Below are 24,687 nucleotides of genomic sequence, written 5' to 3'. Positions count from 1 at the left end.
CCAGAGAAGATGCAAAAAACAAAGAGCTCCTAACCCAAAATGTCCAGGAAATCCAAGACACAATGAGAAGACCAAACCTAAGGATAATAGGAATAGAAGAGGGAGAAAAGTATCAACTAAGAGGCACAGTAAATATCTTCAACAAAATCATAGAAGAAAACTTCCCTACCCTCAAGAATGAGATGACCATGAGCATAAAAGAAGCCTTCAGAACTCCAAATAGGTTGGACCAGAAAAGAAATACCTCCCAACACATAATAGTAAAAACATCAAGTGCCCAAAGCAAAGAAAAAATACTAAAAGCAGTAAGGGGAAAAGGCCAGGTAACATATAAAGGCAGACCAATCAGACTCACACCCGATTTCTCAACAGAGACTATGAAATCTAGAAGAGCCTGGACAGACATCATGCACTCCTTAAGAGAGCACAAGTGCCAGCCCAATCTGCTATACCCAGCAAAACTATCAATCACCATCGATGGAGAGACAAAGATATTTCAAGACAAATCAAAATTCACACAATATCTGACCACAAACCCAGCACTACAACGAATTATAGGTGGAAAACCCAATACAAGGAGGGAAAATACAGCCTAGTAAAAACAAGAAAACTCCTAAACAAAAAAACTAAAAGAAGAAAAAAACACAGACACAACTCAACTTAAAAAAGCCATAATAACAGGAAACAGAAACAACTATTCCTTGATATCTATTAACATAAATGGTCTCAACTCCCCAATAAACAGACATAGACTATCAGACTGGATACATAAACAAAATCCAGCCTTTTGCTGCATACAGGAAACTCATCTCAGAGAGAGAGACAGACACTATCTCAGAGTAAAAGGGTGGGAAAAAACTTCCAAGCAAACAATTCCAAGAAGCAAGCTGGAGTGGCTATTCTAATATCGAATAAATTAAATTTCCAACCAAAAGTTATCAAAAAAGATAAGGAAGGACATTTTTTACTCATTACCGGGGAAATCTGTCAGGAGGAACTCTCAATCCTTAACATATATGCCCCAAATAAAAATCACCCACATTCATAAGAGAAACCCTACTAAAGCTCAAAAAATACATTTCACCCCACACAATAATAGTGGGAGACTTTAATACCCCACTCTCATTATTGGACAGATCAGGGAAACAGAAACTGAACAAGGACACTGCAAAACTAGCAGAGACTTTGAACCAACTAGAATTAATAAATATATACAGAACATACTATTCTAAAGTAAAAGAATACACCTTCTTCTCATCACCCCATGGCACATTCTTGAAAATTGACCACATAATTGGACACAGAACGAGCCTCCATCGATATAAGGAGATTGAAATACTCCCATGCTTCCTCACAGATAACCATGGTCTACGGCTGGTCTTTAACAACAACAAACACAACAAAAAGCCCACATACACATGGAAACTAAACAACGCTCTGTTAAAGGATAGCAGGGTCAAAGAAGAAATAAAGAAAGAAATTAAGGATTTTCTAGAATTCAACGAAAACGAAAACACAACATACCCAAACCTATGGGATGCAATGAAAGCAGTATTGAGAGGAAAACTCATAGCCCTAAGTGCTTATAAAAATAACTGGTGAGAGCTCACATCAGCAACCTGACAGCACAGCTAAAAGCCCTAGAACAAAAGGAAGCAGATATACCCAAAAATAGTAGACGGCAAGAAATAATCAAAATTAGGGCAGAAATAGAACAAATAGAAACAAAAAGAACCATTGAAAAAATCAACAAAACAAAGAGTTGGTTCTTTGAGGAAATCAACAAGATTGATAAACCCCCAGCCAGACAAACTAGAGGGCAAAGAGAGAGTATCGAAATTAAAAAAATCAAAAAGGAAAGTGGCGACATAACAACTGAAACTGAAGAATTCAAGAAATCATCAGATCCCACTACAAAAACTTATACTCCACAAAATTGGAAAATCTGGAGGAAATGGACGAATTCCTAGACAGATACAAGATCCCAAAGTTAAACCAGGACCAAGTAAACCATCTGAATAACTCTGTAACACCTAAAGAAATAGAAGAAGTCATCAAAAGCCTCCCAACCAAAAAAAGCCCAGGTCCAGACGGGTTCAGTGCAGAATTTTATCAGACATTTATTGGGGATATAACACCAATACGAGCCAAAATATTCCAAAAGATAGAATCAGATGGAATATTACCCAACTCATTTTTTGAGGCTACAATAACCCTCGTACCTAAACCACACAAAGACCCTACAAAGAAAGAGAACTTCAGACCAATCTCACTTATGAACATTGATGCAAAAATACTCAACAAAATCCTGGAAAACCGAATCCAAGAACACATCAAAACGATCATTCATCATGACCAAGTAGGCTTCATCCCTGGGATGCAGGGATGGTTTAACATAAGGAAATCCATCAAAGTAATCCACCATATAAACAAACTCAAAGACCAAAATCACATGGTCATCTCACTAGATGCTGAGAAATCATTCGACAAAATCCAACACCCCTTCATGTTAAAAGTCCTGGAAAGAACAGGAATCCAAGGTCCATACTTAAACATAATAAAAGACAATAAACAGCAAACCAACAGCCAACATCAATCCCACTAAAATCAGGGACTCGACAAGGCTGCCCACTCTGCCCCTACCTATTCAACATAGTACTGGAAGACCTGGCTGGAGCAATTAGACAGCAAAAGGAGATCAAGGGGATACTAATCGAAAAGGAAGAGATAAAAACATCACTGTTTGCCGATGACATGATAGTGTACTTGAGTGACCCCAAAAATTCCACCAGAGAACTCCTACAGCTGATAAATAAGTTCAGCAGAGTGGCTGGATACAAAATTAACTCAAACAAATCAGTAGCCTTCCTGTACTCAAAGGACAAACATGTGGAGAAAGAAATTAGGGAAAAGGTACCCTTCACAATCGTCACAAAAACTATAAAATACTTTGGTGTGACTCTAACTAAGCAAGTGAAGGACCTGTATGAGAAGAACTTCAAACCTCTAAAGAAAGCAATTGAGGAGAATCTCAGAAAATGGAAAGATCTCCCATGCTCATGGATTGGAAAAATCAACATCTTAAAAATGGCCATCCTACCAGAAGCAATCTACAGATTCAATGCAATCCCCATCAAAATTCCAACCCAGTTCTTCATGGAATTGGAAAGATCAATGTGCAATTTCATATGGAATAACAAAAGACCTAGAGTAGCAAAATCCATCCTCAACAACAAAAAAACATCTGCGGGAATCACTATCCCTGAACTCAAGCTATATTACAAGGCATTTGTGCTGAAAACTGCATGGTACTGGTACAGAAATAGGCATGTAGATCAATAGAATAGAATAGAAGATCCAGAAATGAGCCCTCATGTATATGGTCACCTGATTTTTGACAAAGGAGCAGTAAACATTCAATGGAAAAAGGACAGCCTATTCAACAAATGGTGCTGGTCTAACTGGCACTCAGCATGCAAAAGAATGAAAATAGACCCTTTCATATCTCCTTGTACAAAGCTCAAGTGTAAGTGGATCAAAGATCTCCACATTAAACCAGATACACTGAAACTATTAGATGAGAAAGTAGGGAAAACCTTAGAACACATAGGCATAGGCAAAATTTCCTGAAGAAAACACCAATGGCTCAAGCTCTAAGATCAATGATTAACAAATGGGACTGAATGAGATTGCAAAGTTTCTGTAAGGCTAAGTACATCGTCAAGAAAACAAAACGGCAACCAATAGAATGGGAAAAGATCTTTACCAACACCACATCAGATAGAGGCCTAATATTTAAGGTATACAAGGAACTCAAAAAGCTAGACACCAGAGAATCAAATAACCCTATTTAAAAAAAAAGGGTACAGAGCTAAACAAAACGTTCTCAGTTGAGGAACACTTAATGGCCGAGAAACATCCGAGGAAGTGCTCAACATCCTTAGCCATCAGGGAAATGCAAATCAAAACAACCCTGAGATTCCACCTCACACCTGTCAGATTGGCCAAGATCTAAAAATCAGATGACAGCAGATGCTGGAGAGGCTGAGGAGAAAGAGGAGCACTTCCCCACTGTTGGTGGGGTTGCAAACTAATACAACCACTCTGGAAATCAGTCTGGCGATACCTCAGAAAATTGGATATAGTACTACCTGAAGATCCAGCTATTCCACTTCTGGGCATATACCCCAGAGACACTTTAATACACAACAAAGATATATGTACCACAATGTTCATAGCAGCTCTATTTATAATAGCCAGAAGCTGGAAAGAACCCAGATATCCTTCAGAAGATGAATGGATACAAAAATTTTGGTACATTTACACAATGGAATACTACTCAGCCACCAGAAACAATGACTTAACCAAATTCTTAAGAAAATGGCTGCATCTAGAGAATATCATCCTGAGTGAGATAACCTAGTCACAAAAGAACAGACATAATATGCAGTCACTGATATTGGGATGCTAACCCCAGAGGCTTGCACTCCCCCAGAAACAACTCACAGACTGTATGAAGTCCAAGAAATACAGAAAACAAAACAAAACAAAAAAAAATATTTACAAAACAAGAAAACTTTAACTATTTCCATGTTATATTTTTTTACATGTACTTTAGCTTACTGTAACTACTAAGTTTTCAAGGCATACTATCAAACCTTGAAAAAAATCAAGTACTGACTAAAAAATATGTTCATATAGTTTTATGTAAAAATTATGTTAAAATCTGAAAAATAGTACTGACAAAAATGTATAATTTTAAGCAAAAAATGTTTAAAATCTGTACATTTATCTTTGTTTGTAAAATAAAGTTGTTTTTTTTTTTTTTTAAAAAAAGAAATCTATTGCAAGATTTCTCCAGCTTCCTTGTGCTTTCCATAGGTGATTGCTCTGCCCCACATTTCCCTTAAACACAGCCAGCCCTGGAACTGTGGGTACTGCAGTGGAGGGCACCTTTGTGAGGCTGTGGAAAGGATGTCTGTGCATAGGAAAATGAAATGGCAGTGATCCTGAAGAGGTCCCCAATGTGGCAGCTGTCTATGATGCTCTTTGATGTCTGGCATGGAATAGCAGAAAACATTATTTAAACAACAGAACTCAGGAGACCAATATATTCCCACTGCTTTCCATCACAGGGAAGAAAAATATACCCACCAAAGACAAAGAAGACTGTGTACTTTCCTGGGAAAATACCTAGACCTCTGAAATCAGGACAAGGTTAGCTAGGGTTAACACATAATGACCACGGCGTGTTTCATATTATTCAACCACTTACAAATCTATCAAATAAAAGACAGAGAAATGAAACAATTGTGCAGAACAATTTGAGTTTTAATGTTTTCTTCTCCATTTGCAAAACTCTCCAGAATGTTATCCGCAACCTAAGACATGGAAGAGGATATGGGTGGTGAGCAGTCTGTTTTGCAGCCTGAGGACTAAGCACCTTTTGATGACAGGGCAGGATGAATAGTGGAAAGAGGCCAGGATCCAGGAGGTTGGAGGAACAGCTCTCAGAATATTTGAAGTCAGAAATTATTTTATTGTTATTGGCACAGAGAATAAAAGAATTTCATCACTCTAGGAACAGTGAGCTGTTGGTGTATGAATTATAAATCCAAGTCTGAACTCACAGCCTCCCTATCGCCTTTCCCTGTCTGTATTCTCCATTTTATCTTCCCAAGATTCATAAAGTCTTTTGTCCATTTTACTTCAGAGACCTTCTCTCAGCCACAGATATCTGCTTGCCCCTGTGAGCCACAGGGATATTTGCAGTGTTCTGCTGGACTGGCCTTCTTCTCTGCCTTTGTTTAGTGCAAACACTGCCTGCAGCAATTGAAACTGCAAGAATCCCTAACTTCCCATTCACACCAGGCTTGAAAACACAGGCTAGAAGGTATTTTCTTAACTGAGCAACCACCTTGATAAATACAGCGTAACCGAAGTGGAAAGAAACTCAGTCTAGGCTAGAATCAGGCTAATGGGAATCCTCCTTCCCAATTTTGCTATTTTATTTCACCGTTTTAAGTTTTGAAATTATTGTAAGTTATGAAAATGTGTCTATAAATGTGTTGCCTAGAAAGGAAGTTAAGACTCTAGATTCCTGGGAATCAAATGTACATTTCTAACATGTCTTACAATAAATAAAACAGAAGACAAAAGAGAAGATAACTTTCTTTCAAAAGCAACATGTTTGTGCCTTCATTCTGAAGGAAAACCACTTTCATAATGAGTAGGACAGAAATTATCAGAATAAAGTGAATAGCGAGGAAGGAGCACTTACCTATTTTGAGAATAATGAAGAAAACACATTATTGAAACACTTGTAATTTCAAGCTGCTATGGGCTGTGTGCATCTTTAGAAAGTGTCCCTGTTTTAGAAGCAGAGCATCTTAAATCATGAAAGGAAGTAGCCAAGAAAAAAAAAAAGAACTTGCCTAGAATTGACAGGAAGCTGTTATCACGTCTGTACCAAAGATGTTCACATATGAATACAAGTCCCATACAGAATAAACAAACAAAAATGTGCAGGGGACCTGAAGGAGCAAATGGGCAAAAACTGTTTTTGTTGTTGGTTTACTTCCTTTCACCTGTGTTTGTTCTGACCATAATGTAGTGTCAGACAGAACAACGTATTCCTAGTTTTTTTTTTTTTTTTTTTTTTTTTTTTTTTTTTTTCCTTTAGCCAGCATTTTTTCTAATTTGTAATTCCTTGAAACTATTCTTTGGCAAGTTTACATTATTCAATTGTACAACTGTACAGGGGAGAGGGAGGGAGGGAATAGATGAAGGGAAGGAGGGAAGGAGGGAGAGGAAGATGAAAGATGATAAAGGGTTGAGGTTCTCTAGAATGTTAATATTAAAGAAAATAGGTTTTAGAAAAATAGAAATCAAACCCTGTGTATATGATGAGTGAGCAGGATCCCAGCGTTCCCTGGAACAGGGAAGAGAGGCAGGTCTGGGGACATGGACTCCCGCCTGCCTAGAGCATGCACTCATCTCTCACGCCTGTCCCTTTTTCTGGGAGCTTTTCTTACCTGGACAAAAGTTGGCAATCTGAAGAATCCTGGAGTCAGATGCTTTGAAGGGAAATATTGCAGGACCTGCCCTTTTCCTTTTCTAGATCTTTTATCATCAGGGAAAGTTGGAGGAGTAAAGTTCTGGACCACTAGGCCTTTAATGGGTTTTCAGTCAACAGTTGGATAATAGAGCCTTTTCTGTTGTAACTCTTGTAGCACTTGGCTTTTAATGTTTACATATAAATTGTGATCCCACCTCCACTAGCTACAGCCCAAAGCTGGCAACATTCATACTGATGTACATACAGAGTGGTTGGGGTTCAGGTATATATAAATCAAAGGTAGAGGCTAATAGTCACAGCTTCTGAGGAAATACATCTGCTATACTAATCATTTGCCCCGCCCCAAGTTTACAGGAATTTGTTTATTGGTTGTTTTTTTTTTTTTCCCCATAGAGTTTTTCTGTTTACTGTTGGCTCTCCTGGAACTTGTTGACCTGAATGCTGGCCTGTCTTTGCCTCTCAACTACTGGGATTAAAGGCATGTGCTACTGTTGCTGACTCATGGATTTTTTTTAAAATAACACAAACCACAATCAATATATGAATTTTTAACCCTTTCTGTCTGGCATAGTTATTTTCCTCTCATAATCTCTACTCACATCTTACCAGAAGAAGGCATGATTGTAGCAAAGTCACATGTGGAATAACCACATGAAAACACAACAGAAAAAAATCAGGTGTGGGCAGGATGCAAGCCCCTTGAAACTCTAGAGTTAATTATGACCAGCTACAGGAGTGTCCAGAAGCCAAATCATTCCTTGTGATGTAAGGGAAGCATCTGCTGAGCCTGAGGCGAATTTCACATTAAAACTCAATTTCAATTGTGACCTAAGTGTGACCAGAAACTCTGTGACTCTAACTGAATTACTCTTTGAATGTCACATCCCTAGCTTCCACACTGCAGAAGTGATGCTCATAGAGAAAAGGCCTGTATGAAACAAAAGCCACAGGAGCCAAACACAGAGCATTTATTGCCTCCCTCTGCCAAGCGGTTGCCCACGGTGGTGGTGTTCACAATTCAGATGTAAGCCCTGGTATAAAGAACAATCAAAAGCTCCAGTGGACTGGCCCCTGCTCCAGTGGAGATGAGAATCATTTACTTTCTATTTTTTCAACATGCCTGCAGAGCATACAGTTTTATTTTCAATCAGAAACAAAGGTTCTAACCATAGTTATCTTCATATGACTAGGAAGAAGAAAAAAAATAGAATTTCATTATGAACAATACAACAAGATAAATTTGATTTTCTATTTAATTTTATTTCTTGCTGCCCCAATTCCCTCAATCTCTATTCTTCAACCAGGGAGGCCAGTGAAGGTATATTACAATGCCCTTGATTAAAAGAGGCTATTCAACTTGATGTAACTAATATAGATCATCTGAAATGTATAAACACACTATAATACTACAGATTAAACAATTAGCACACACACACACACTCATGTGTGCCAGATAATGACTGCTAAATGCACTCTTATTGGGGAGCATCTTGAAAGGTACAATGGATGTGTTTTAGCTATGTAGCATAAAGCATCACAATTGAACTTGTCATCACTGAATCCTCACTTGGATTGGCATTTTCTTATCATAGTCCCTGAAAGAGGACTACAGTCGGATAGTCTGATTCAAGCCTTGCTGCCAGACATTAGCAATATTAACACATGGCTGAAATCATTAAATGTTTTTTTCCTCCCAGCATTTTGCAATGATCTGCTGTGTCACATGCAGGAAATTCCTCTGTCTGATCTTCTGGTAGAGTTCAAATTCTTATGGACCATTTCAAATTTGACTGTATTTCAAGGGGTCTTGATTAAAATGTCAGTTCTGATCAAGTACAAATAGAGTAGGGCCTGGGAGTTGCATCTGAAGTATGCTCCTATGGGTGCTGACATGGCTGACCCCAAACACACTGTACAAAGGACAGGTACAGAATCAACAATGAATTCTTTTGTATGGCTCACATATACCCCATATTTGTACAGAATACATGTTGGGATACCAGTGCATGTTTCACATGTATCTACATACATGATGGCTAGACCCACAGCAACTGTGGATCTAGATGTTACATCAAACACACATATTATTGATGACATTCGGTGCTCTAGTACATCTTTCACATAATGCACTGCACTTAGGTTTAGGTAATAGGTGGGAAGTTTTGTGCAGGAAACTCCAAGATACTTTTATTGTATCTAACAATCCCAGTAAAGAAAAAAAAAGAATTCTTGGATTGCTTCATTAGATAAACTGTGGCTAAAATTTTGATTTTCTTTTCTTAAGCAATAAAACCAAGCCTTCTTTAGAATTCATGTGCACTTGGTTTGGTTTTTTCAGAGCTGCTTGAGGGTAGACATTGACACAAGAAGTCTCCTTAACAGTTCTTTCGCAGTCTAGTTGAGAAGCTTTTCCAGTTTACTTTACACTATGACATTTTTGTTGCTTTTTCTGTTTCATTATTCAGCATTGTAATGAGAATTTTTTTCTTTCTTTTAACACTTCCTTTGTTCGGAAAAGTCTTCTAGGGGCTAGAAGGACTTAAAGATTTAGCTTTGAAAGCCTGGGTTCAAATGTCAGTTCTCCCAAGTTCATTCATAGAACTTAAAATGAATGGACATGGCTTAGGTCTCTATTTTCTTCTCTGTGATTGAAGAATAATAGCATGTAATTTTTGCAAAAGATTTCTTACATGTAATATATTATTATAATTTATATCATATACTATGTGTAATGTAATTATGATATATAATTATAATATATATAACACAACATATAATTATAATATGTATTATATATACATACATTTATACAGTTTAAGCCCCTCCTTTTTGGTAAATGAAAATAATAATATATAATTTTATAAAATATGTCTAATATATTATATAATATAAAAGTGAGTCAATGCTGAATAGAGCATCCTAAATGAGTTAAGTGTTATCTTATGTCACTTTATAACTACTCAGAATCATAAAATACCTAACAAAAGGGAGATATTGGCCTATAGAGACCATATTCAGTAGATAGGAATGGCCCCCAGTGGGATGGGACCACCCATCCATGTCAAAAATTTTAACCCAGAATTGTTCCTGTCTAAAGGAAATGCATGGAAAAAATGAAGCAGAAACTGAAGGAAAGACCATTCAGAGACTGCCCTACCTAGGGATCTATCCCATCTTCAGACACCAAAACATGACACTATTGCTGATGATAAGAAGTGCTTGCTGACAGGAGTCTAGTATAGCTGTTCCTTAAGAGCCTCTGCCATCTCCTGACTAATACAGATACAGAACCAGATACAGAACCAGATACAGATACAGATGCAGAAACAGATACAGATATGGATACAGATACAGATACAGATACAGATACAGATACAGATACAGATACAGATACAGATACAGATACAGATACAGAAACGAATACAGATAAGGATACAAATACATATAAAGATACAGATACTCACAGCAAACTATCAGAGCCTGAAGAAGGAGTTAGGGAAAAAGTGAAGGAATTGAAGAAATTTGTAACCCATTAGGAAGGACAAGAATATCAAACAACCAGCCCCCTCTTGCCCCCCCCCACACTGCCCCCTGAGCTCTCAGGGACTAAAGCATCAACCAAAGACTTTACATGGAATGATCCTTGGCTCTGGCTATATATGTAGCAGAGGATGGGAGTGGAGGCCCTTTGTCCTGTGGAGGCTTGATGCTCCTGTGTAAGGGGATTCTAGAGCAATGATGCAGGAGTGGGGAGGAGCCCCACATAGAGGCAAAGTGGAGGGGCGAAGGGATAGAGGGTTTGCAGAGAAGATACCAGGAAGGGGAACAACATTTCAATTGTAAAGAAATAAAATAATCAATACAAATAAATTTTTAAAATGTGCCTGAAAGGCTGTTCAGGCATTATTGTTTTTGTGTACTATCTTTATAGAGTCATACAGTGTTTATAATACTGGTGAATAGGAAATTTTTATTTTATTTTATTAGAGAAAACAGATTGATGGGAATAATGGAGGCTTAAGTTCATTAATAAAAAAGTATGGTTTCCAAAGGAGCCTCTAGAAACATCATCAACTTCAGTGTGTTTGGGCTGCCTTAACCTAGGGTTTTACAAAAATGAAAAATACAGAAAGATGGGATGAACTAAAAAAAAAATCTTTTTTTGGCCCAAAGAGCAGATGCCACACTGTTTGTCCAGTGCATGATACCAGAGAAAAGTTAGGCACTCAAATATTTATTGAAATGAGTCCAACTACATTTTTTATTCACAGATAAAATATTTACTTCATAGAAGTAACAATTGCTTTGTAGGTTTTAAGTGAAATATTTTAAACTAGAATAAGCCCTAAGACCCAGTGCTCTTTACAAGATATTAGAATATGTACCAATGAATAAATGTCTAAAGACAGCAAGTGGGTGAAAGTGGGCTATCTAAATCTTTTCTCTAGCTACGGTATTCAAAATTGATACTTAGAATAATTAATTCTGTCAGGAACTGCTATGTGCCCAAAGAGCCTTCTAAAATGAACCTCAAATTCCTGTGAACTTGGAAAAGTTATTTTGCCTTCTTGGGGCTTCATTTTTTCAACTGAATAGTGAAAGACTGGTTAGCATTCACAGAATCCTAACATCTACACAATTAGACTAACATCTCATTTCCTGCTGGGCCAGATAATTTATCATTTGATACTTTTTCAAAACCAATAACTTTCTAGGACACAACACCTTAAAATGGCCATCGATAAACTTCAGAGAGACAGGCACTGCTAGCATTGGTTAACAAAGGTAGTTAATGACATTCATAAATTTCTTATTCCCCATTTTAAGGATACATGATTGCAGATAAGGGAACATGAACAATGACATATTCAGAAGGATGAGTTTGGGATTTGATTCTGAGATGACTGCTTTCACATATCATACTCTATATGTTGTATGTCATGACATCTTCAGTATAGCTCTTGGTGATGGGTGTGAAAATCAAATTCTCAGACACATGATAGTTCTAGAGATGCCAAGTAGATCAGGTCACTGTGGCCAGCATACATACATCATGGGGTAATAGGGAAAGATGAAGTGATGCCAAAGGCAGTAGGTGCCAGCTGACTTAAAAGTTAAATAAAAGAACAGCTTAGGATCCAGCACTCCCAGTTTCAGATGCACCATTATTTTTGTTAACATCCTCCATTGACCAAATCACATCTTCTCATATGCAAATTGATCATATGTTATGAACAACTCTTTGAATGAACTTGTATTATAGAGTAAATGACAGAAGACATATGAAACATAGTGTTCTACACAGAGTTAAAAAAGAAGGTAAGAAAAGACCAAAGAAGGCTCACAGGGCTAGAAACCATGTGCTGATAGTGGCTTGTACTGAAGTATCTGGAAGAGCATATGCCGTTATTTTTCTTTGAATATAAGCTGTCTGTGTCTTTCTTCTTTATCCAGGTTATAAACCCATTGAACGTAAAGTCCAGTCTGTCTGTGGTCTATGTTCCTGTAGAAGTCAGGTGGTATTCAGCACCCAAGAAAGGCTTCCTAAATCCTTCCTTAGTGATACTTGAGAGACATGTTTGTAACTCTGTTGGACTGGAACAGTATGACGCTGGTAGGTTAGCTAGCAGGCTGTTGGAGGAAAAGCATCAACATTTCCATCTTTTACCTATTAAGTCAGCAGTTCCTATGGAGTCTGTATTGATTTGCTTTTTAAAAATGAATAATGTGTCCTTTAAAAATATGGGTGAAAGACTAAACACATTAGACCTGGAATTTATTTACTGAGATGGAGTCCATGATTAGTCTCTGCATTAAACCACCGTACTGCCATGCAGCATGTCCTGCAGATCATTAATATTCATGCTGCCTGCTTCTGGCAGAGCCTGGTGGATGTGGCATTTCATAATTCAATGCAAAAGCAAAAAGGGCTCACAATTTCGACTCCAGTGCCCTCCCTGTTCCATTTGAGGAACAAGAGAAATTGGAGAATATAAACGACAGGGTGAGAGATCTGATATTCCTTTTTTTTTTTTTTTAAATAATCTCCAGTGAGAAAGTTTCAGACTCCTATTTGGGGAAAAACAAAATATTTAATGTCCAGTATCTGTTCGAATTCTCCTTGTACATTTATAAACATAGTTTAAGCATTTGTTTGGAGTTGTTGCTGGTTTTTAACCTTCACTTTATAATTCAATAAATATTTACATGGCCTCCAAGGTGGGTCACAGCACAAGGGCAGTGGGGTAACACCACCTCAGATGACCAGAAATTGTTCTCAGGAGTTCACATGGTAAAAGGAGAGAACTAACTTTCCTGTTATTCTCTAACTTCCACACCTTTGTGTCTCCACCTCATGTACAATACATAAAATTTTAACAATAAAATAAACATGTATTGAAACCCAATGTTCACCAAATAGGATGTGCTCATTTTTTTTTCTGTAAAAAGAGTAATTTTCCTCAGGTCAAATCTGGCAATAGCTCTTTTTAGTCACTATGCAGAAACCAACAAAACAAAATGATCAATTTCTAGTTACTTCACCCAACTGATGATAATTCCTCAGGAACAAAAGTCAGGTACTATTCTGAGTAAGGGCTCCTCTACCATCTGTGCACAGGGGAGCTCTTATTGAGCTGAACTAGTAGTAAAAGCACATGCCAAAGGAAGTGCACTGAAAGGGAGCCAAACAGGGGGCATAGGGGCACATGGCTGGGGAAATGTATGTCTCCTTGAGAAGCATAATAAAGTAATTATTGGGGGCAAAAGAGAAAAGGAGGGAAATGGTAGTGAGAACATTAATATGTGGGAAAGTAGCAACGTAGTATCCACACCAGCGGGAAGTGGTGACAAAAGAGAAAGACATAAACATGCCCCTAACTGTGCATGCCAGGTGCTCCTTACCAGGGGATGTGGACGTGGTTTGTCATTACATTACAAGCTTCTGGAATGCAGTCATGTAGCTCGTTCTTACTTATGTCCATACCCACAGTGCCTGAAAACTTAATAAAACCATAAGGAGTGAAGACAAGCAAGTTTATTCAAATAGATATGTACAGGGAGTTTAGCTAAGAAGCCCCTGTTTTATCTCAAGAAAAAGTGATCTCTCTCTCTCTCTCTCTCTCTCTCTCTCTCTCTCTCTCTCTCTCTCTCTCTCTATCTATCTATCTATCTATCTATCTCTATCTCTCTCTGTGTGGGGGGGGGGGGGTAAGTGTTTTCTCATATAGAGCAATGCAGGTTAGAAGGGCTCATTAGCTAACCTTTGAGTCAGCCCCAACGAGGGAAGACAGCTATTTCATGGGGGAAGGAGAGAGACTGGAGTCCTAACCTTTGAGAAGGGAAGCACTTCTCCCTGTGTCTCTTTAGCTTCTAAGTGGCAAGCTTCTTTAGCTTTGTGATTTTTGTCTGTTTATTAATCTATTTATTGTTTGTGTGTTTGTATGTTTGTTTTTCTACAGTTCTAGATTTTTTTCTGTTTCCACACACAGTATTCCCCACTTGCAACATGTGTAATTTTGTTCTCAAACTCAGTGTTGGTAATCCAAAACATACCACAAAGGTGAGTCAGGCCTTAGTAACTGCAGATCTTGGTAAAATATTTGTGCTTCACAGACATTGGCATTTCCTTTTGGTAAGTCTCACCTGAGCAACCAGAATGAGTTTCAGTGTGGTGTTGGAATGCATGTGAGCAGTTGCTCACATTCTGATCTTTATGATCTGGTTTTGTGACAATTCCTCTTCAGTCATGGCTTTTCCCAGCATCCTTTCTGTTTCTGGGTTTCACAAATGATTGAGTGATATATCACCTTTCTCTGTTGCTCTTGCATCTCTCCCCTTCCTGCTTGCTCATTTCTCCTGGATTCAATAAGCACTCTCTCTACTACCCAGCACCAACCAGGGGTTTTACAATTTTGAACCTTTGAAAGTTATTCTCTGTTTAGGTCCACATTAAATAAACACTGTCACAATACAAATTTTTATGAAGCTCTGTATAATACACCATTAAAAATGTCCTTAGAGATTATTGTTATCATATGACATAAAGTATTTGTTCTGAATGACAAACAATTTTATGAAGCTTGGCAGAAAGTATCCAGAATATTTGTCCTCAAACAATTTTAATCTCTCCAAGAAATTAAATATAGACAATGTAAGGGATGGGGGCTATAACCGATACATATCCTGTAGCTTTTTCAAAACTCAATGTTGAGATAAGAGATCAGTAAGTCTTATGTGAAAAGTCAGAATATGTAGAACAAATTAATTCTGAGGTTCTATAAACTGCACCCATGATATGGAGTTATGGTAAGATGGAATATAAAACTATGCAGAGCTAATTATTTGGATGGTCTTGTGTGAAGAACCAAAATCTCCCCCCTTTTGTATAATTTTGCATCAGCTACAAAGTACAGGGATGTATGCTTGGATTGAGCCTGGAGGCAAGAATTGATGCAGAATTCATGGAGGGGTGCCGTTTCTGCCTAATTCCACATTGCTTTCTCATCCTGCTTTCTCATAGAACCCAGAACCAATAGACAAGGGGTAGCATCATTCACAATCGGCTGGTCCCTTCCCTCATCAATCACTAAAAAAATACTCTACAGCAATCATTTTTAACTTGTGGGTTAGAACCATTTTGGGGATTCCATATCATAAATCCTGCATATCAGATATTTTCATTGGATTTAATTGATATAAATGGACACCACGACCATGGCAACTCTTACAAAGGCAAACAGTTTTGGGGGCAAGAAGCATGGCAGCATGTAGGTAGACATGATTCTAGAGAAGGATCTGAGATTTTCACATTTCAATCCAAAGGCAGCAGCAGGAGATATTAGCTACCTCAGACAGCCAGAAGGAGGCTCTGAGCAAAGCTTGAGCAGAGGACAACAAACCCCCCCCCCCCAGTGACACACATCCTCTAATAAGGTGACATACTCTAATAGTGCCACTCCCCGAGCCATGCATATTCAGACCAACACAGCCTCCTTGTACCTATGCTCAAATTGCAACTGTATTGAACAATGCAGACTTAAAGGAAGACAGTAGTCTGGCTTGTGGAACATTTCATTTCTGGAATAGCACATCACAGATTAGTCAGTGGCATATAGGCTTGAATTCTAAGTTTCCCTTTTTCATTTATTTTATCTAAATCCTTATTGACATTCATTGTATTTACTTTGGCAATGACTCCATAATAAAATCAAAGGTACCATCTGACCCTAAGAATACACAATGCTGTGTCTGCCTATGCCACCAGAACAGTTAACAAACAAATGAGGAGTCACCTTCCAGGCTTCTGCTTCAAGATCACAAGAATAATGTCTTTCACTGACCTTCCTAAAAATTGCCTTTTGAGAAAATATCAGAGAGCCTATCTCTATCAGCTTGGATTAAGGATGAAAGCTGAGGTTCCAGCCCTGATGTATTTGTGGGATGGGTTTAATTCCCCTTGCTCCCAAGTAATATCAGGGTGCTTCTATGCCCACTCTAGGCAGATTCTGAGCTATTCTAACCCATTAAGGCTCCATATTTCCCAGCCTCTTGGTCCTTAACCTTCATTCTGAGTCTTACCCTAGTTTGCTTTACTTCATGTGTGTCTTTAAGGCAATTCCTTTTGGTCCCTCCACATGATCCCTCCACACTTTCTTCTCCTGTACAGCTTCTTTCTTCCTCTTTGGTTTCTTTGAGATTCTGTCACTAACACTTCTTGTCACCTCTGTCCTCCCTGCTCAGTCATAAGCTGGTACACTCTTCATTAACCAAACAAAGATAATAGAACACAATTTTTATGTAACATTAAGGTCAGAGGTACTTTTCCATGACAGTGTCTGAACTACAGTCACATGTCTGGGCATAGAAATCAGCATCTGAATACTTAAAGCACAAGACCAACAGGAAACATTCTGATGTTTGAAATAATGTGTTAAAACTTCAGTAGGGAGACACACCTCATAGCCAATAGAGGGAATTTTGAGGTTGAAATACAGACTACAGAAAACTTCAGGCAAGGATATTTTGGTGAGTCGTTATCACACATACACACTGTATATTCATTCCCCTCCTTTGCCTCCTTTCTTGACTCCCTACTTTTCATGATAGGAAGTTTCTAACTTGGGAGCCTTTTCCTTTCTTTGCTCTTTGTCGATGGGAAGTGAAATATAAGTACTTCTTCATGTTTCTCCAACTTTCCTTTCTAAAATAATTAGGTTCAGTTAAAACTAATGCTTTTGTTTGAGTTGGGAATGGGGGTTAGAGATCTATATTTTTTCATTTTATTAAGTAATTTATTTATTTACATTTCAAATGTTATCCCCCTTCCTAGTTTCTCCTCTACAAACCCCTCCCTATCCCTTACCCTGCCTCTGTGAGGGTGCTCCCCCACCTACCCACCCACTTCTGTGTCAGTGAACTAGGGTTCCCCTATCCTGAGTCATCAAGCATCCACAGGACCAAAAGAATCCCCCTCCTTGTGGTGCAGATAAAGCGCTTCTCAGCCACATATGCAGTTGGAGCTTTAGATAACCTCCTATATACTCTTTTGTTGGTGGTTTAGGCCCTGGGAGCTTTGGAAGATCTGTTTGGTTGATATTGTTGTTCTTCCTATAAGGTAGCAAACCCTTCAGCTCCTACGTTCTTTACCCTCACTTCCAATTGCAGTGTCTGTGTTCATCCATTGTTTGGCTGTAGACATCTTTATAGGTATTTATCCAGCTCTTGGAGAGACTCTCAGGGGACCACTATACTAGGCTCCTGTCAGTAAGCACTTATTGCTGTTTAAGTGTTCAGCTATAATAAAATTTAACAGTCCAAATTATTATCAAAAGAAATTATTTAACAGAACTCATAGTTCTTCAAAAAAATTTTACTTAGGAGTTCGGGGACAGCATTGCATTGGAATACTTGCTTAGTATGTTAGATACCTTGGGCTCAAGAATAGCACTATAATAACAACACACACACATTTATAAACACATACATTTACATAATACCCCCACAGACACAGGCAGGACTAGATTCTACATACACAACCATCAAAAGATTTAATTTGTCTTAGTTTCATAAACCAGAATGTCTTGAGCAAAATGAAGGTGATTCGATGAAAAACATAAATTTATACCATAAATGCTGGGGACTTATTAGTGATAACTATGGAAAGAGGGCAACAAGGACACAACTCACTGAGAACCATTAGCACCTTCTGTGGTATACTGCAGCATGTCCTTTAGAGGGCCCCACAGTGGCCAATTCAGTTGCAATCATTCGGAGTAGAATGGATTTCCATATAAGCACGTGACCTGGAGTGAGGTCATGGAATGACAATTTGGAAAGTCTGAGGGTGGAACCCCCAAGACAACACTCCAAAGCCCCTCCCATCTGGATATCTTTTAAAATAATTATAATAATATTTAAGGCAGTTCATGTGTAGATTATATGATTTGGTCTAAACTGTTTTCCCAGCATCTTTTTGAATCTTCTAACAAGAACCTTTTGATGTAAAAGCTGGAGAACATCCAAACTTGTTTATGGTTTCAATACACTCTCCAATTTTTGCTTTACTCCTGTTTCAAATTAGTCATACAAAAAGATATCTTTGAGAGAGGGAGTGAGCCAGTACTTCTGTCTTCCTGAAAGTGACCCCATAGATTCCAAATTAGTCAAGTTCAGTGAAACCATAAGCATGGTTTCTAGTCAGAGGTAGATTTGAGTGAGGGCACAAAGTAAATTCAGAAACTGAAGGGAATAGGGTTAATTGTGAGCTTCAATGTTTCCACACAGACAGGGGCAAGTGTGCCTCTCTTACTTACAAATACTTGAAAACTAAATTATCTAGCTAATAGACTAGATGTGGTCTGTATTTTTAGCTTCCATTTTGCTAATGTAGAGCAACAGATGGAAGGGTTAAAGAGGTGACAGTTGGCTCAGATGCAACATGTCCTATTTCATTCTGGAGTGGTTTTAGTGTCATCTGCCGAATTTGTTGTTTATTTCACTTTCTTTGTTTACAGGCACGGGGAATTAGTCATGTTCTCCGGGAAGAAAAATAACAAATAGTGCTCATAAGTCATCAGCTCTCTGGATCTTTATTTTACACTGTCTCAAAACTCCTTTCACTTCTACAAGTTCTTATCATATGCTAGCTGAAAGGAAAAATGAAAGGCTACACTCTTTTGCAGATAGACAATTAGTCATATAATTTAAAACCATACAAGACAAGTACTTACATTTTCTCCCTCAAGAAATCAAAAACCCATGCTGAGTTTCACACGAAGCAGTATATGTTGGCAGATGCCACTGCAAAAGAGTTATGATCTGTGGTATCTATAAAGGACCATGATGCAAGCACCACAGACTGGCTAGCATATTTGTATCTTATGTGAATAAATAATCTACTCATTTTTCCCTAACAAGAAAATACTAAACCACAGTGGGTAAATGAAGAAAAATGCAGGAATGAACAACTTTCTGGGAAATGAGAATAATTCAGATTACCGTTTCTCTTTAATAAGTCACACAAGCTCTTCCTGTTTATATTCAGTGTGGAAAACGGTGCATGTCTCCTGGTTTCTCTAACATACTTTCTGTACATACATCCGAAAAAAATAATTCTTTCCTCCAAGCCTTTACTATAGGATGGCACATAGTGGGAGGAGGGTATGGAATTAAATATTATCTCAATGCTTGGAACATAGCAAGCATTTATTAAACATTTATCATCTTCATCATTATTATTTCATTTTTCAAAGCATCAAACTAGATTATAAATTCCTAAACATTTTAGTATTGAATATCCATTTTTCCATGGGAGTATTTTTAAACCAAGTGCAGATCACTAGGCAAGTAATAATTAAATTGTACTCCCATCTTTTTGACTGTTCAAAGGCAGAATGCTATCAATTACAGCTTCAGATACTTGTGATAAGAGTGTTAATCATAAAGTTCTCATTCCAATTTAAAGTAAGAAAGAATGACGTTTTAACTAACTCATATTAAACTATACAGTCTTAGATTATATGAGCTGATTAATAATAATATCATAAGTAAAGACATGTCTAGAAACTGTGGGCAAGAAAAAGAAGTCTGAAAAAAAACACATTTGTAATGAAAGCTGTAGTGTGTCATGGTTGGAGATTTAATATCACTGCAAGAAGAAGCCACAATAAAGCTATATGGTATAGATTTAGGGAGCTTAAGGACATCAGTGCTCCTCACAATTTGTATCTACTGAATAAATACCAGGACTTTGATGCTAGAAATGAAATCTTAAAATCATTCAAGAATAATAAGACAAAAATTTTTCAATGTGCTAAGCAGTCAACAACTATTTATCATGGGCCCCATATATATGTATTAGTTTATAAATAACATAGATGAAATAGTTGAGCTGGGGCAGAAAATATGAGCAGGAATACCATTGAGCAGTACATATCTGAGTACAAGGGACACAGAGCTGGGCATGTGCTCCATGGTATAGTGCTTGTATAGCAAGTCTTGGGGGTTAGCTCCCAGAAATAAAAACAACAACAACAAAAATTAAACAAACAATAACAAAAACAAAAAAAAAAAAAAAAAAAAAGAGAGAAGACAAAATCAGAGAAGGATGGGCAATCTAAAGAATTTCCCATTGTCCACTAGAGTTGACCAAGAATTAAGTCATTGTGGATCAAGTCATCAGCAATTTGTTTTTAAGAGTAAAGAATGTCACTTTAGGTTGATTCTTATCTGAGTGAACTTCTTCCCGTTTTTATACACAGGATATTTTAAAGGCACTCTCATTTGCTCTGCTGAGCATCAATGACCCCCTCTTTATTTGCCAGTCTACACAAGGTACAGCTGATGAAGCAGAACTACATAACTAGCTCCAGTTGTCCTCTGTGAGACTCACAAGTCCTGAAGACAAAATGACACTGTAGTCTGCATAGACAACAAAGGGTCATTCTTCAGTATTTACACAAAGAGCTCTGGTTAGAATGGTGGGACATTGTACCCGTGATCCCTAGTATATGGGACCACTGTAAGATGCATTCTTAAGAACCTATCAGTGGAAAGAGTGGTGTGCCTTGAACAACTTTACAATGAAGTAGTCACCAGCATCAGGGCAAGAATGACTGAATACAATTCAAAATGTGTTCTTGGTAACTATCAGACATCCAGAATGCCTGTGTTTGTGAAACAAATAACCTTGTTTTATAACTATATTTATGTATCATTTTCAAACTCTCAAATGAAGCAATTTATAATATAAATTTTTTCCTTTATTAATCCAAACATCCCAAAGCTCTGTGTAGTGATGAGCTGTGTGCAACACAATTATGGATGGGAACCAAACCCTGTCCCCATTTCTACTTCAGTTTTTTCACTAGCAATTGGTCTATGGACCCACCTCCCCATAATTTCTGTAATAAAACACAATAATTGTGCAATGTTACTCCAGAAATCAAAGGGTTTAAAAGGTAAACCCAACCCATCCAAATAAGTTTGTAACCTTAAATTCTACATCCTTTTTCTCTCAGGGAGAGAGGCGGATAATTTGTTACTAGCAAGAGGTATAAATCAAATAAGTAATAAATAGAAATCCTGTTTCATTTTCAAATTTTCATAATTTCCCCCGCTGCTTTAGCTAATTAATTATCAATGCTATTTATGTTTAGTCAAGGTGGTTTGTTGGTTTCATAGCCCATCTGCTTTTTGGTAACCTTGTCCTGAGGTCATGGCAAGGCAGCGTTGCTGATAAAGCCATCATCTCCTTGGTAACCTGTTGCTATGTCACAAACATAGGAGTGTGAAACTTAGTGTAGTTTAAGAAAGAAATAAAACATTGTGTATTGTAAGAGGAAATACAAGTTTTTAATCAAATGTGCAGTTTATTCATGTATCATAAATCTTCTTAAAATGTTGTGATAACCTTGCTGGTAGATACCAAATTTAAAACAAATATTTGTACATCAGAAGCACAGTACAAAGATGTGCTTATATGGAATGATATGTACTCTGAAAATACACTAAGGATCTACTTCATTTTTCTGATCTATAAATTACAAATTATTTTTGTGTTTATTTTATTAGCTACTCAATGATAATGAACTTTCATTATGTGTACTGGGTGGTTTTATGTGCTCACTTGACACAAACTGGGATCATCACAGAGAAAGAAGCCTCACTTTAGGAAATGCCTCCACGAGATCCAGCTATAAGGCATTTTCTCAACTAGTAATCAAGGGAGGAGGGCCAAGCGCATTGTGGGTGGTGCGATCTCTGTGCTGGTAGACCTGGGTTCTATAAGAAAGCAAGCTGAACATGTCAGGGGAGGCAAGCCAATAAGTAACATCCCTACATGTACTCAGCATCACCTCTTTTTTCTTGACCTAGTTGAGTTCTAGTCCTGACTTCCTTAGGTGATAAACAGCAATGTAGAAGTAGAAGATGAATATACCCTTTCCTCCCCAACTTGTTCTTTGTTCATGATATTTTGTGCAGGAATAGAAAGTCTGACTAAGACAGTATGTATACCTAGAGCCACAATTCCATGGCATGAAGACCATTGTCTCCACTGTCCAGATGACAGAACTGATGCTCAGTGACACAGAGGAACCCCCAGGAGACAGACTAGTTAGAATGGTAGGTGGTAGAAATAGACTTAGTACTGAGCCCACAGCTCTGCTTGCAAAACCCAGCACTTCTCTCTGTAATACCCTTCCTGATTCTGTACTCTTCACCTCAGAATGAAAACATTGCTAGAGTTTCTGGATGATAAAGACAGTAGTTCAACAATGGCAAACTGGTGTAACAAAGTGTTAAGCACTGATGAATCATTGGTAACAGAAGAATTATAACATAGCTGAACAATATATGCTCAAAGCATATATTGCACCAAACACAATAATAGTGGGAAACTTCAACACCGCACTCTCATCAATGGACAGATCATGGAAGCAGAAACTGAACAGAACCACAGTGAGACTAACAGAAGTTATGAATTAAATAGATTTAATAGACAACTATAGAATATTTCATCCTAAAACAAAAGAATATACTTTCTTTCTTCCAAGCATCTCAAGGCACGTTTTCTAAAATTGACCATATAGTCAGTCACAAAATAGGTCTCAACAGATACAAAAACATTGAAATCACATGCATCTTATATAACCATGGAATAAGGCTGTTCTTCAATAACAACAAAAACAACAAAAAGCCCACATACTTAACAATGACCCACTCAATGATGGCTTGGTCAAGAAAGAAATAAAGAAAGAAGTCATAGACGTTTGAGAATTTAATTAAAATGGAAGCACAACATACTCATACTTATGGGATGCAATGAAAGCAGTCCTAAAAGGAAAACTCATAGCTCTGAGTGCTGCCAAAAAGAAACTGAAAACACAATTCTATAACACATTAAGAGCACACATGAAAACTCTAAAACAAATAAACAAACAAAAAAGTAGATATATTCATTAAGAGTAGACAGCAGGTAATAATTAAACTGAACTGAAATCAACCAAATAGAAACAAAAAGATCTATACAAAGAATTAAACAGAAAAAAAAAAAAAAAAAAACAAGCAGGAGTTGTTTCTTTGAGAAAATCAATAAAACTGATAAACCCTTAGCCAGACTAACCAGAGGGCACAGAGTGTCCTCATTAACAAAATCAGAAAAGGGGAGACATAACAACAGAAACTGAAGAAATTCCAGAAGTTGTCAGATCCTACTATAAAAGCCTATACTCAACAAAACTGGAAAACTGGTCAATTTTCTGGACAGATACCAGGTACCAAAGTTAAATCATGATCAGATAAACCATCTAAAAAGCCCTATAACCCCTAAAGAAATAGAAGCAGTCATCAAAAGCCTCCCAACCAAAAAAAAAAAAAAAAAAAAAAAAAAAAAAAAAAAAAAAAAAAGCCTAGGACCAGGTAGATTTAGTGTTGAATTCTATCAGACCTTCATAGAAGACCTAATACTAATACTCTCCAAACTATCCCACAAAATAGAAACAAAGGAAACACTACCCAACTCATTCTTCAAAGCCACAATTGCACTCATTCCTAAACCACACTAAGACCCTACAAAGAAAAAGAACTTTAAACTAATTTTCCTCATAAACACTGATGCAAAAATACTCAAGAAAATTCTTGCAAACTGAATACAAGAACACATTAAAACAATCATTCACTATGATCAAGTAGGATTTATGCCAAGGATGCAAGGATGGTTCAATGTACTGAAATCTATCAATGTAATCCACTATATATATATATATATATATATATATATATATATATATATATATATATATATATATATATAAAACTCACAGATAAAAAAAATCTCTTTAGATGCCGAGAACGCATTTGACAAAATGCAACATCATTTCATGTAAAAAGTCTTGGAAAGATCCGGAATTCAAGCTCCATACTAAAACATAGTAAAAGCAATATATAGCCAACCAGTAGCCAACATCAAACTAAATGGTGAGAAACTTGAAGCAATCCAACTAAAATCAGGGGCTAGACACGGCTGCCCACTCTTTCCCAACATATACACTAGTACTGAAAGTAATAGTCAGAACAATCAGACAGCAAACAGAGGTAAAAGGGATACA

The 24,687-nt window shown here is 37.4% G+C and overlaps 1 protein-coding gene across 2 annotated transcripts in view; it reads left to right on the top strand.

The window, feature by feature from the left end:
- The window catches only part of LSAMP (limbic system associated membrane protein), a gene marked incomplete at both ends in the record, with an annotated part of 2,089,443 nt that overhangs the window by 1,015,605 nt on the left and 1,049,151 nt on the right, over positions 1-24,687 (top strand). The gene's annotated exons all lie outside the window — the stretch shown is intronic.

The sequence above is a fragment of the Micromys minutus genome (genome assembly GCF_963924665.1).
Source record: "Micromys minutus genome assembly, chromosome: 7".
NCBI lineage: Eukaryota > Metazoa > Chordata > Mammalia > Rodentia > Muridae > Micromys > Micromys minutus.
The sequence above is the reverse complement of the archived record's forward strand: the minus strand, read 5'-3'. Positions and strand labels throughout refer to the sequence as shown.